The sequence below is a fragment of the Petaurus breviceps genome, unplaced genomic scaffold (genome assembly GCF_028583685.1).
Source record: "Petaurus breviceps papuanus isolate PSGF00001 unplaced genomic scaffold, PetGlider_PUasm1.0 208, whole genome shotgun sequence".
NCBI classification, from domain to species: domain Eukaryota; kingdom Metazoa; phylum Chordata; class Mammalia; order Diprotodontia; family Petauridae; genus Petaurus; species Petaurus breviceps.
The window spans coordinates 26,337,274-26,350,516 of record NW_027185852.1 but is presented as its reverse complement, the minus strand read 5'-3'; the positions used below and the strand labels follow the sequence as shown (position 1 = coordinate 26,350,516).

General features: G+C 45.7%; 1 protein-coding gene across 1 annotated transcript in view; it reads right to left on the bottom strand.

Moving 5' to 3' along the window:
- The window catches only part of LOC138165203 (cytosolic carboxypeptidase 6-like), an 826,089-nt gene that overhangs the window by 600,793 nt on the left and 212,053 nt on the right, over positions 1–13,243 (bottom strand). The gene's annotated exons all lie outside the window — the stretch shown is intronic.

Genomic DNA, 13,243 nt, shown 5'->3' with positions numbered 1-13,243 from the left:
GTACTATCTGGTGGCTGCAGAGGCAGGAAAATCGCTGGCCTCTCAGATGGAAGCCAGTCAGGCTCTTGTCCCCCTCCAGGAAGGCTCTGTGCCACCCCACACCGTGGCCACTCCTCCCTCCTCTGATCTCCTCCTGGTCTGGACCCATCATGGGGCCCACTCATTGCCCTGGGATGGTGCTCTGATTCCTGTATCTTTCATGATCCTTCTTCCCCTGTCTATATCTAGTGTTCCCAAGTATCCGGGAAGCCTGACTTCCCTGCATGGCCTAGAAATGGCCCTGGGCTCTCTGGGAGGTGACAGCAGGCAGCATCTCTGCAGTCGGGGACTGAGCTGGCTGGCAGAGCCTCTGCTCAGCCCCAGGTGGCTTGCAGCAGGAGGAATTCTTCAAATGCAGCAACTTTTATTTGCATCTTGAGGGATCACGAGATGGGTGCATGGAAAGAGAGCCAAGACCAAGAGAACCTCAAGTGGTAAAGAGTGTGATCTTCTCAAGAGCGAAGCCCATTGACACAGGGAAGACAGATTTGCTGAATGAATGAATGTGGTGGAGAAGAGTGAACAATGAACTTGGCGAACTCTGGAGTCAAACCCAGGTCAGAGAATCACAAAATACTGCCACCCACTCAGACCTAGTCTTTTCCTTTAGAACTAACTGGGTGTATCCATGGTCCAAAATCCATTCTCACAAACCTCAGTGACACCTATGAAGTCAAATGTGTCTCCTTATATTAAACACCTCTAGTACCTCTAAAGCCCAAGAAAGAAGCCCTTACAATTAACTGTCCAAAGCAGAGGTGAAAAAGTCTTGAACTAGGGCACTCACTGCTAAAATTTGAAAGGTTAAGTGAGCAATGTCACAAAGTGAGAAATCTAATGAAGCATGGAATCAGGGCCAGAATGAGACCAAAGTCCAGGTTTCTGCACTTGCCATTTGTGTGACATGAGGCAACTGAGACTCAGTTTCCACATCTGCCAAATATAATAATAATGCTTGTATTATCTATCTCACAGTGCTGTTTGGAAAATAAAATGAAATATGTTGAGAATTCATTGTTAGGAGACTTTAAATTAAAAAGACCATATATTAAGGCACACCAGAAATTTCAAACAAACATAAAAAGTCCAAAATGCTAAACACATCCTTTAGAGAGCATAAGGCAATTTAAAAAATAATAATTCAGAGGGCACACAAAAAAATACAAACCTTAATCATGGTTCAATAATGAAATCCTAAATAATGAGGGGATCAAAAAAATCAATTACAGAAACAGCTGATCGTTACATGAAAGACAATGACAACAATATGCCAGAATTGTGAGAAGGCAGATACAACCATCCTCGGGGTGGGAATTTATATGTGTGTGTATGTGTATTATCTGTATATATATATAATATGTATACACAAGCATATACATATATACACACACACATATATATCCATAAAAACATAAAAAGAAAGGATTAACTGAATATACATTTTAGAAAAGAAATAAGAAACCCAACAAAGTCTAGATAAGCATAAAAGAGCAAATCTTAAAAATTAGAGGAAAAAGGATAAATTTTAGGAAACCAAAATTTAGGAAATCACAGAAGTGATCAAACTCAAAGTCAATTCTCAAAAAAGACTAACAAAACTGACAAAACTTTAGCCAACTTCGTTAAAACAAAAAGGGCAGAAAATAAAATCAACAAAATTAAAAAGGTGAAATCACAGCAAAATCACCAGAAATGAAGAGAATTATCAGAAACTACTAGGTACAGTTACATGTCAACAAAACTGAGCAAACACTCAAATCACTTTCAAAAATAAAACTGACAGTATCCCAAATGGAGATTTAAGAAAATCCAATCTCATAAAAGGAAATAGAAATAGTTTTAAGAGAAACAAAAAGAAGGGAAAAAACTTTTAGTTCTGATGGATTTACAAGAAAATTCTATAAAAATTTTTATAAATAATACCGTCTATACAAATTTTTATTGAAAATTGAGAAAGTACTTTATCAAGTTCCTTTTATGAGTCAAATATATTCCCAATACCAAAAACAAGGAAGGATTAAGCAAAGGAGAACTACAGAACAATATAATTAATGAATAATGATCTTAAAAACTGAAATAAAGTCCTATCAAATAGACTATAGTAACTCATGCAATAAACCACTGATTATGACCAAGTTAGACTAATTTGAGGGATACAAAGATAGTTTCAATATTAAGAAAACAATCAACATAAGTATTTATATTTGAATTATTTGTCAATTTTTTAATACCACAGAAAAACCCAGAGCATCTAGCTGGCCTCAGAATAGAATTCACCAGAATTCCTTGCCATTTGGCCCACTTTCACCACCACCATTTCTATATTCTTGAGCTCTGGGGAAAATAATCAAGTCAATACCACCATTTGGTCTAGAAAGGACATGACAATGGACTGTCCTATGGTTCCACTCCCCATCCCACGTGATGGGATTCCATACCCAAAGCAAGCTTCACTCTCTGGTTACTATTCCCTACTGTTTTCCCTGATAAGATTGGAGACATCCTGAGGGGAAGGAGTGTCATACTTTTGAATTAGTATTCACAATGCATAGCACAGCTCTTGGCACAAAATAAATGCCTAGGAAATGCTTTCTCATTCACTGATTCTTTTTTAAATATTTAATCAGCAAATATTTATTGTACATCTACTATATAAACAGAACTGTACATGGCACTCTGGAAAATATCAAGTCAGGGGGATTTATACTTACATTGAGGATCTATACTAAGTCACACAATACTAGAAACGGATTCAGTATCAAACCCACAGGAGAAAGCGCTCAATGGGGCATCATCGACTGTGAGGAGGGCACTGCAGGAGGAGTGAAGAGTCAGAGAGGACTCAGAGCTCTCAAGCCTGATGAGGTCAAAGGGAAGAGTCTCAAAACTTCTGCACGTTCCTACCAAGGCTGCACACATAACCCCCGTGTGTGTGTTTGTACATGTATAAATGACATGCATGTGATTTGCACGTATATGTCACTCAACTAAGAATTATATTCATTATACAACTTACACGAGAACAGAAGTTTAAAATGATGAAATAAAGATAAAATAACATCGGACTCTAGAGTCAAAAGGGAGCGCGTGGAGTAGGGGGTGCCATGATCAGATTCACACAGAAGGGGCTGCGGATATAGGGGGAAGAGACAGAGAGAGAGAGAGATGGAGGGATCATCTGAAATCATGGGAACGTTCAAGTAGAGAAGAGGATCATGGACAGAGACTGGGGAGGCATCCACAGTGAAGTGGCAGGAGAAGCCAACAATGTAAGAACCATCAAGAAACAGATGAACAGGTACAAATCCACCCAGGTCAGATACTCTCCTGAAGGCCTGATGGGAGACCAGGCACAGGTATTTCTAGTCAAATACGGCTGGTCAGGAAGGGATATGCTTTAAAAAGGATCAGTGGGGGCACACACAATGTAGAGTAAAAGAAGGGGAATCTTTCTAAGAGAAGAAGCCGCTGCCAAAGCAAAGGCCTAGAGATGGACCCAAGAATAAAGAGATGAGAAAAGCACAATGGTGTTAATGAAAGGAGGCCTCCTGGAAGTGGGAACTCATGAGGGTCCTAGCCAAGTCTCATGCCCCAGACCTGGTGGCTTCTTAGCTGTGTGACCTGAGCACTGTGGGCCAGAGGAAGGAAGGAAGCGCTGCCAGGAGGCCGAGGACAGGAGGCAGGCACCATGTGAACCAACATGTTTACAGAGCCATTTCTGGGTTGTTGGGGAACTGGAAACAGTTACATGGGGCTGGTCTCTGCACAGCTCAAACTACCAAGAAGGGGAAAGCCATGAAATGCCACTGATACCAAGAACCAAAAGGAACAGGAAGAGTGCAAAGATCCAGGGGGGACTTACAGAAAATGGGGCAGAGCCAGGAAAATAAAAGACACAATGATAACAACACAAATAGAAATCAAGATTAAATGCTGTGCAATTATAATGATCGTGCTTATTTCCAGAGAAGAGAGAAGAATGCACTTTCTTCCTTTGAAGAACTGGGTGACTATGGACATGGACATCCCCTATTCTAAGCTCCCTCCCTACCCTGAAATCCTCTGTTCTCAGGCCCCTCCCAGCCCTGACATTCCTTGTTCTCAGGCCCTCCTAGCCCTGATATCCCCTGTTCTCAGGCCCTTCCCAGATCTGACATCCCTTGTTATCAGGCCCTCCCAGCTCTGACACTCTTTGCTCTCAGGTCCCTAACTTTCTAAGTTGCTCACAGTCCCCTTACTAGGCCCTCCCATCCTGGGGCCTGCCCACCCCAGGAAAGAACATTTACAAGGTGTTGCTGAAGCTGGGCTACATTTTGGTCTGCCCAATCAGACAAGGCTCTTTGGAATCACTGCCATTTCTTCTGTGCCCAAGGGCTCCCAGGGCATCTCCATGTCGAGTCCAGTCAGCAGGCTCCTGTGTTTGTGCCATTTTGCATTAAGGCTTCCTGTTTACTCCAGCCCAGAGAGCTCAGCCTCAGCCCAGATTCAGTCTGAAGGAGAATCAGACTGCTCATTAATGTCAATGAGCTTCTCCACCACCATGATTAAGCGTTACTTAGCATGAAATAAATTCTCTGAAAGCAGGGCAAATTGGGGGAGGGGGGTCTTAATAGCAACTGGAATCACTGGATGAAGGAGGAGAAAGCTGGCTTAAGTGCAGTGATGTGAGGAGGTGGTGATACAAGGCACACATCCTCAGGAAAGAGCTCCAGGTTCAACTTCCCTTGGGTGATGACACTTACGTAGTCTACGCAGGTACAAGATACAGTATTTCAGGGAATCCAGAAAATGTCAGAGCTCAGAGAGTTCTTAGAACAGGGAATGCCAGGGCTAGGAGGGGCCATAGAACAGAGCCTGTCAGAGATGGGAGGGTCCTTAGAACTGGGGATCTCAATATGGGGAGGGGCCTGAGAACAGGAAATGGCAGTGATGGGAGAGGCCTCAGAGACAGGAGGGGCATTAGGATAAAAGATACAGCACAGAACACAAGGAGGGATGACAGAACACAAACTTGTCCAGTCTATTAGAACCAGAAGGATTCTCAGCACTTATAACACTGAATGCCTGAGGGCATCAGGAAGGGACATCAGAACATAGAACACAGACCAAGAGGGCTGGGAGGGCCATTCTTCTCACTGAGCAGATCAGAAGCAGAGAGCTCAGAAGCCCCCACTGAGGCACAGCCAGAGCTGGGCTTTTAATTTGAAGGCATTTCTAAGATTTTCTTTGCATCCCTAGTCATTTCCCCCTTGTTTCCGACAGCTAATCTAATGCATTTCTCTGGGCTGGCCAGCGCAGATGAGGGGTTAACACATCATTAGCTGACTGCAACACTGGAGGCAGTTTCTACATGGAGGGGGCACCCTCAGGGAAGGCCACACACTGAAATCAGGTGAGTGGGAGCCTGAGTGTCTACCAAGGGATTCTCGATGTCCTCCTCCAAGAATGCCTTCCTTTCTTCTCTGGTCTGGAACCTGGGGGGCTCGGGGTCTTCATGACTGCTCAGTACACTGTGAAGAGGACTGGTCTGCCTAGGTTAGGTCTTCATCAGTCTGTCTGTCTCCTTGTTTCTCCCCATCTCTCCGTCTTTCTTCTCTGTCTCTGTCTCTCTCTCCCTCCTGTGTTTTCTCCATTTCTCAAATCACTTAAGTAGTTTCTTCATGCTGGCTGATACATCTGTAATTCCTTCTTCAATCTGCTTTTTCTCTTTTCCCTGTTATTCACAGTTAATTGAGTAGAAAAGGCTGCTCTGTAGCCCTGAGTCCTGAGCTCTGTGTCACTGGAGGTGCCCAGGGGGCTGGAGCATGGTGGAGGGGGGGTGCCTCCCAGAAAGTCCTTGCGCTGGGCCCATGGCCTCTGAATCCTTAGTCAGGCTCTTTGTAAGGAAATGCCACTCATGAGCTGACACCACTCCCAGAGGCAGCCTAGAAGACCTGAGTTAATAAGAATGATGATAATAGCCAAAAGCACTTTACACACAGTATTGTGCTTGAGCCCTACAATCACCCTGGGAGGGTAGGTTCTGTTGTCCCCATTTTACAGAGGAGGAAACTGAGTCATAAAGAGGGGAAGGGACTCACCCAGGGTCAAGCAGCTCATTAGTGTCTGAGGCAGGATTCAAACTGAGTCCGAGTCCCTGTGCACTGCACCACCGGGCTGTCTCTGGGTTCTAAGCTAGGCACACCCTCCTCCTATGTGCTGTGCGACCCAGGGAGAATCACTTCACTTCTCTGGTACCAAAATGAACCTTCTTTTCCTGACCAGGAACATATAGAGCTAGCACCAGACCTGTGCTCTCCACTCTGTTAGGCAGGCAGGGCTTTCTCACTCACAAATACTGGTGAATCTAGTCACACACTTGTCTAGCAAAACTCACAAAGGGCTGCAGGGAACCCAACATGGCTAGAGGTTCAAGTGCCCCAGACCAGCTGAATTCTGAGGTCCCTCCAACTCTGAGATTCTATGGGGTCAAGTGACAAGGAGTATAAGTATAAGGACAAACTTGCTCAGAACCATAACTGTCCCAAAGTGGAAGAGGTTACATTGGAAGTAGCGAGGTCCCCATCTCCAACGTGACTGGAGGAGGAACTATCGGGTCAAAGACACTCCAGAGGAGATTCTAGCTTCACTTGGAGATTGAATTGAATAATCTCCAACTATGCCCAGCTCTGAGAGTCTGGGACCCCACACTGCATGCTATTTGATGATATGAATTTGTGAAGACACCGATGATGATGACAATAAAGAGCTTGCTGTCTTTGCAAAGGATCTGGAAGAAAATTAAGGTGCTTCAGCAATGGACACGGAGCCATTACTTTCCTCAGTGTCCTCATCAAGCAGAACCAAGCACCTTATCCGTGATACTACACAGGAATGGCTGCATGGAGCTCAAATTCATCTCATATCATAAGGATTATAATGGAAACATAAATTTTAATACCACAATCCATATTTTACCAGATTCCATTTGCATGGGCACAGCACAAGTGACTATTGAGCATGGTCTGTAGACGAAGTGTCTTGGTGCTCTGAAGGTGCCTGACTCCCATCAGGGTCCGATGAGGAGCTCGACAAAAGTCACCGCGATGGAGAGTGATGCAGGTCTTCAGTTCAGAAAGTCCCATTTCTTTCTCAAAGAAACAGGCAGCATGGAATAGTTACTAGGCCACAGAACCTGGAGTCAGGAGGACCTCAGTTCAAATCCTGATCCAAATACTTACTAGTTGTGAGACACAGCCAGTAACTGGGAAATAGCAAAATAAACAAACATATGATAAGATGCAGATAATTTAACCTGTGGTTTTCTAAGCCACTTAATGCCTCTGTGCCTCAATGTCCTCATCAGGAAAATGGCCCCAAAGAACCCTTTTAGCTCTCAGTTCATGATCCTAAAAATTTATAACTTCCACACGGAGAGGCACAAATCTAAAAATTAGTCTGGGTTAAATGCAAAGAGAATTTAGAGTCAATGAATGTCAGAACTGGGAGGGATAAAACACAGCACAGAGAAAGTCAGAGCACACAGAATGCAGAACGTCAAGGTAGGGAGGGACACATGTGTATGTGTGAATCAATCGATCAATCACTAAGCGTTTGTCAAGTGTCTCCTCTGTGCCAGTCACTAAGGTAGGGCTGCGGACAGTGACTGTCCTCAAGGAACGAGCATTGGACCTGACAGAAACAACATGGGCACAGAGGATAATAGGTACATATATGTGCAATATACATGTATGCATGTGTGTGTGTATAATTCACAGTAATGGGGGCCAGGGGTGGCACTAACAAGAGGGAGAATCAAAAACAGCCCCTGGAAGGAGACAGTCCTTGAACTGGGATGTGGGAGGAACCAGAAGGGTATAAGAACTAAGAGAATACAGACGCAGGCATACCATACAGAACATGCCAAGTGCCTGGTGAGAGAACAGGCAGGAAAGACGACAGGGTGCCATGGCAGGGAAGGACATCCACAGCCTGTGACGGTCTGGAAAGACCTAGACAAGGAGATGAGCCTGAGCTGAGCCTGGAGGAAGAGCCAGGGATTCTGGGGAGAGGATGGAGGCAGGGGCTCTCAGAGAGTGGATTACACAGAGGACAGCAGGAGAGTCATGATTCCAGCTCCCAAAGACATCCTAAGGCACCCACCTCTAAGCTGACTCCCTCATGAGTGTTCTAGAGCAGTGGGGCCCAACACAAATGCAAACAGATGCCACTTAACCTCATAAGGATCCCTGCAGGCACACAGTGGCTTAGAAAACCACATGTTAAATTATCTGTGTCATCATATTTTTATCGATTTTACTATTTCCCAGTTGCATTTTAATCCAGTTCAGGCCACACTCGGGAGTGTTGCAGACTGCGTATTTGACACCCTTGGTCTCAAGTCCTTGACAGTTTATGTTGTTTTGTGTTCTAAAACCTGTCCTGGAGTTCACATCTCGTTGCTCTATGAAGTGTAATGAAATTCTTCCTCTTGCCCACCAATGACTAACTTTGTAGGGCCACCTGTAAGCTAAAAAATTACTCAAGGAAGGAGAAAATAACACAGAAAATCAACTTTCAGACCTGTAGAAAAAAGGGCAAAATCTCCGAGGAATTCTGGAGCCAGTCTCACTCGAAGAGGACAAGGTGGAGTGAAACCCTACTCAATAGAGTCTCACCACTGCATATCCTAGGACTCCATCTTTAGTATTCTACAAGCCAAGAGAGCCAAGTGTGAACTTCAGTTCTAACATGGAAAGTGGGAACACACTTCCACATCATGAGCTGTTCAGTGTCTTCATCTGTGAAGGATGACAATGATCTGTCCACCACATGACTGGCAGGGCTGGCATCAAAATGGAATGCCAATAGAGATATAAAGTGCTTTCCATAAGTTTCCATGCAGACAGACATGGGGTTATTATCAGCATCATTACTGAGAAATTTAAAGCAGCAAGGGGGGAGCAGGAGGGCCACAGGGATTGGCACCAAGGCTCTGGTTTGGATACTTTCTGGTTATGTGACTGAACAAGTGAATTCATCACTCAGGGTCAATGAAACGTAGATAAAAATGCTTATGTGTGAATGGATTTCATCTCTTTGGACCTCAGTTTCCAAAGATCCTTCTGGTCCTAGAACTGTGATCCCATGAGGCTGACAGATGACATCTAGTCAAAACCCAAAGAACTCCATGACATAGGGCCTTGAGGCCTACCATGTGCTTTACAAACATTCTCTCTCTTGATCTTCATGAAAGCCCCGGGGAGGAAGAGCCTACAGCTGTTATTAGCCCAGTGTCACAAGGGAAGAAGAAGCTGATCTTCAGAGAGGCTTAGACACTGGCCAGGGTCACACAGCTGGTCAGCTACAGAGGCAGACATAGCCCTGAGTCTGCACTTAGAGTTCAATACACTAACCCCAAGTCACCATAGCTTCTAAAATATCACAAGGAGTGGACACAGGGCTCAGAGCTGATGGTGGCTTATGTGGCCACTCCCTACCAGACTGAGGGTCACTCTTCCTGCCCACACCTTCTCTTCCTGGGCATCATCCATCTATATCTTCCCACTATCCTGCCCAGAAGTCCTACTCAGTGTGGGAAGGCTTTCCTGCTGGTCACTCACTGACACTGGGACTACCCAGCTGTTCTCCCTCAATCTCACTTGGGTTCAAAAACAACTTCACAAGTACAAGGAGGCAGAAGCAAGCTTGCAGCAGCTATGTGGAAAAGATCTGGGCACTGTCATGGCCTTCAGACTCAAAACCAATCAGGGAGAACAGAGCAGCTGATGTTGCAAGGGCAGCTAAAACAGAAGGTGAAGTCTGATCAGGTACAGTGGGCAGAAGGAAGGGGAGCAACCCCGCTTATGTGCATTTGTCATATTAATAATCCCACATTTTAAACAGATTCTTGTGTCCTTCTAGCTCTAAACTCTGGTTCCTGCTGTGTACTTAACTGTTCCACCCCAGCCAGGCTGCTGCTGCCTTAGCACCATTTCAGATGAAGATGGGGGCTTCTCTACTGAATGGGCATACAAGAGGACAAGGCACCAGCTCATCAATGGCTCTGGGTCAAGCAGGAAAAAAGAGGGAAGAGACTCAACCTGTGCTTCATGCATAGGAGAGGGAACCTGCCCTCACAGAAAGGGCAAGAGGAGGGCACAGGAGCACAGAAGTGGGTCCCTAAGGGTCGCACTCTCAAGAAAGAGGGTCCCGTACTAATGTGTCACTAAAAGAGCTCTCCTTCAGGGGGACAAATCAATGTCTTTTAAAAAAGACTGGCTCACGGAGCGCTGCCTAGAACATGGCAGAAGGCTTGGAATCCACAACTGGATGGAACTTGCCCAGAAAGATCAGTCACATCCAAGTGACCGGACAGTTGGGGCAGTCTGACTGCAGCAACTGCTGTTGGCAAGCTGGCCTGCCTGCATGGTCTAAGGAGTCAGCACAGTACCTAGTGCCAGCAGGAAATGGGACCATGGTGTAAGCCAGGCTAAAATGGGAGAGGAAAGAGTCTGATGGGGAATCCGGCCCAGCAAACGGCTCAGCCGCTCAGTCTTTTTGGGTCTCGGTCCACAAATCTGTCAAATGGAAACATAGTACTTGCAGTTGCTGACCCAAAAGTTGCTTCACAAGTGTTTTACAAACATGAAAGCCTTTGAGACATAGGAGCTATTATTCATGCAAGCACAGCCCATAAGGCAGGTGGGGGTACAATGGAAAGAGCCAGGAAGGCCTGAGTTTGAATCTCACCTCAGATATGTGCTAGCTGTGAGATTCTGGGTAAGTCACTGAACCTTTCTCTCAGCCTCAATTTCCCCCTCTCAAAGTCCACAAGCACATATTGAGCAACTTTTCTGTGCCAGAGGCTATGCTGAGCACTGGTAAAAGGCAGTCCCTGCCCTCCCAGTGCTCCCAGTGTCACAGACAAGAAGGGACACACAAGACAGTTAGGATGAGCTGGGAAGGGTCCTTGGAAGGAAGGCACAAGCATTCAGGGGCCTGGGGAAGGTTTTGTGACCTTTTGAAAGGGGAGGCTTGGGCTGAGTCATAAAGGCAGCCCAGGAAGCCAGGAGGGAGACAAGAGAGGGGAGCATTCTAGGCCACAGGAGGGGGGAGCGTTTAGGCCAGGGGAGGGGGGGCATTCTAGGTCAGGGGACCCACCTACTACTCAGGGATGCTGGGAACACTGAACAAAATGACATGTGTAAAGCACTTTGCAAACCTCACAGCAGTACATAAATGCTAGCTATTAAATAGCACTGAGCAGGGAAACATTACAGCAAGGTATGCCTGAATTTGAAATTCTATAATTATTTGAAGAAAAATCAAATGATAACTTGGTTAAAACTTTAACAATACTGCACAGTCCTGGGAAAAGATATCTGTACCATCTGTACCAGAAATGGAGGCCTAGGGTTATACCCTGATAAATATTTAAATATGGTTTCTGTGTGAATCAATACAATCAAATGTAACCTTGACCTTGAATTTGTTTGAGGGGAAGTAAGCTGGCTCAGTGAGTCAGCACACTGGACCCACAGGAAAGAAAGCCAAGATCTCATCTGGGCTTCCTCATTAACTCATCATGCGACACCAGAAAAGAGAATCCTCTCTGGGCCTCAGTCTGTACGCCTGGGAAGGCAGGGCACAGACCAGGATGGCTCTTGTGCTCACGGCCTGACCTCCTGTTGAGCCTTTAAACATGGGGATGGACTCAGAGCCAGGAGAGTGAGGCTAAAGTCCTGCCTTGTAGGCTCGGGCAGCCTTGGGCATCACACTAAATCTCTGACCTTCAGTTTCCTCATCTGTAAAACCAGGATAGGAATACCTTTGACACCATCTTCACATACTAGGCGAGAGCAAATGAGCTCATTTCTGCACAAGCTAAGACAGGACGCTCCCAAGCCCTGCACCCTGTAACAACGGGCTGTGACAGAATTCAATGTGAATCACTGTCCCCACTCTAGGACACTAGAGTGTGCCTGGAACACCATAGGAAAAGACATAAATGTAGTCATAATACAGTTAAGTCACTATTCAATCATTCCAGTCCTGTCCCCAGACCCTCCATGGCCCCATTTGGGGCTTTTTGGCAGGGACACTGGAGCAGTTTGCCATTTCCTTCTCCAGCTCATTTTACAGAGGAGGAAACTGAGGCAAATAGGGTGAAGTGACTTGCCCAGGGTCACACTGCTAGGAAATGTCTGAGGCCATATTTGAACTCAGGAAGATGAGTCTCCCTGAATCCAGGACCAGCACCCTGTGCACTATGGCTCCCCCTGTTAATACATGTTTATCGAATGAATGAACATTTCCTTCTGTTCCCCCTCCCCCTTCCTTCCCTACTGAGGCTCACTGCCCTCCTTTGCTAGAAAAGTAAACAAGGGGATTGGACAAAGAGTTGTTAGAAAAATAAACTGCCCCGCTTCTAATGTCACTGTATCCCCCAAAGTGGAAAAGAGGCTACTCACCTCCCACATCGCCATCATCATCTTTATATACAGGACCTTTTAGGAGCCTGGCATTATGCTAAGTACTACAATCATTTGGTCCTTACAACAACCCTAGAAGGTAAGTCCTATTATTATTCCCATTTTACAGATGAAGAAACTGAGGCAGGCAGAAGACAGTCACACAGCTGCCAAGAGTCTAAAGCTGATGGCCCATCACTATTCCTCCTCTCTCCCTCCACACTCCAGCCACTCTGCTATTAGCCAACATAGAACTCCATCTCCCACCTCTGAACCTTAGCCTAAGCTGTTCCCTCCTCACCACTGTCTCTGGGAACCCTTGCTCACTTCAAGGCTTGGTTCAGGTGCCACTTTCCTCCAGAGGCCTTTGCTGCTTGTTCTCCTTCCCCAGTCATTCTGTACAGGACCTGAATCTAGCCATCTGTGAATGGGGTATCTGTCTTTAGCTCTAAGAAAGAGAAGACACCTAACCCAGGGCCTGCCATAGGAAGGGCTTAATCAATGCTTGCAGTATGAATGACAGAACATAGAATGTCAGGGTGGGGACAGAACTGGGAATACAGAACAAGGACTGTCAGAGCTGGAAGGAGCCTTAGAACAGGAAGTGGGAGGGGGAACAGAAGGAAATAATCATTCATTCACTCAGTAAACACGCATTAAGTGCCTACTGTGTGCTGACTCCATGCTGAGCACAGGACAGATTCCACATCAATCCCAGAGGAAAGGAGCTTGCAGAAGGCCACAGACCAGCA